The sequence below is a fragment of the Chiloscyllium plagiosum genome, unplaced genomic scaffold (genome assembly GCF_004010195.1).
Source record: "Chiloscyllium plagiosum isolate BGI_BamShark_2017 unplaced genomic scaffold, ASM401019v2 scaf_94590, whole genome shotgun sequence".
NCBI lineage: Eukaryota > Metazoa > Chordata > Chondrichthyes > Orectolobiformes > Hemiscylliidae > Chiloscyllium > Chiloscyllium plagiosum.
Window position 1 is genome coordinate 3,639 of NW_025208380.1, and position 1,805 is coordinate 5,443.

The window sequence follows — 1,805 nt, forward strand, 5'->3', positions numbered from 1 at the left end:
ATGCGGTACTGCTTTTCGTGGAAGGATCAGAAGGCGGTAAATACACTCTCAAACAGAATGGCATATGATCAGAACCAGTTTGGAGAAAAACTTAACAACGCTTTGCACTGTAATTAAACCGAATTGCATTACATTTCACTACCAGAGCAGATTTGATCAAGCAAATTCAAAGGCAGGTTTGCAGATGGGAAAGCATGCAAGAAAGCTCAGCTCTTGTCCATGTAAAAGGCTGCAGTTGAAGAACAAAGCAGTTTCTGCCCAGTTTCGAACTGGGGACCTTTCGCGTGCTAGGCGAACGTAATGACCACTACACTATAGAAACAAGCCACAGCCGGCCGTGCTGCGGCACAGTGGCGTCCAGCACTGAAAGTTGAATCCGTTCTTCGTTTCACCTTTCTGTTTCCAATAGTTCGTTGTTGTCCAGCGTAATCGACATCTTGAAAACGTAAAAAAAAAGACACGTTAATTTGATGACAAAATATAGACAAAGATGTCGTCGATGTTTGTACCATAGGGCGAGGTGGAATAGGCTGGTGGAATAAACTTTCCCTGCTGCGTAACAGCTGCGACATGACCTTATTGAAGGGTGGTAAACTGAGTATTTACGTGTTTTACCCAAGTTGGTGTGACTTGAAAACTCGACAGCATAGGTTTAATGTGAGTTTGCTGAAAGTGACAAAGGACCTGAGGCACATTTCCCGTAAAGAAGTTTGTGCGTGTTTGGAATGTTCTACCAGAGGAAGTGGAGGAGGCTATTACACTCAGAAAATTGCAAAGGTAATCGGGTGAGTTTCTGGATAGGATGCGTTTAGAGGGATTGGGGCCAAATGCTGGGGAACGGGAACTCTGTGAAATTTTCCCAGATCCTCAGCTGAGGATTTTTGCTGCTGGAAGTTACCTCAGAAACCGTGTTAAATCGAAATGTATTGAGCGAATCGCAAAACTGAAAGCAATTAACACGGAACACAAACAAAACTGGCATACCTCATGCATTTTCAGACACAGAGATGCATGAATGCTAAATGTGATACAATCCGAGGGCATGAGTCATAAAGTAATCTCACAACTAACAACAGGGCATTTTCAAACGACTCTTTCAAACATACTGCAGCCTTAGTACACCACCACTTTGCAGACAATGCTGAAAAGAAAGGAAGAAAGAACATAATAAGAATTGGCCTTAAAAAGTGAATTTCACCAAACACAGTCTCGATTAGATTACCTTTCCCCTCCGATGTTTCCAGGACGGAAATGAAGGAAATGGGAGAAATTCAATAAGGTATGACATCGAAATTCATTGGAACGATTTTCCCATTAGCTAGAAACCCAAATAACAACGAGTAGAGTCACTGGAGGACTTCGTTTCACAACAACGATAAAATAACAGTCTCCATTCGGTTCCAGTCAAAGCTCAACTTCCCTGAGGCGGCAGAACTGTTTGCGTTTTTCCGATCGGGAGGCGAACGCGATCATGACAGTCGAGACATTTTGAAATATTTGGCAGTGTCCCACACGACAGTTAGTTCCCTGGGAAGCAAACCCATTTTACTTTTGTTTTCAACATTAATATACAGTGGGCACCGAAACAGCATTTTAACAAGCTGCAGCGTTGGAGTTGATCAGCAGAAATGGCAGTGGTGGGATTCGGACCCACGCCGCTTTCGAGACTGGAACCTGGATCCAGCGCCTTAGACCGCTCGGCCACACTACCAGCGGCCGCGCCGCCTCATTTTCTTCTATTTCCAATTGTGCTCCTGCATAACAACAGATGCAAAGTCACATGAAAATGGTACCATGATGCCTCT

The 1,805-nt window shown here is 44.0% G+C and overlaps 1 non-coding gene across 1 annotated transcript; it reads right to left on the reverse strand.

Annotated features, from left to right (window-relative positions):
- Positions 1-249: 249 nt before the first annotated feature.
- On the reverse strand, positions 250-322 carry trnaa-agc. Its single transcript has one exon. It is a non-coding gene; the product is annotated as a tRNA-Ala (tRNA).
- Between the last annotated feature and the right edge of the window lie 1,483 nt (positions 323-1,805).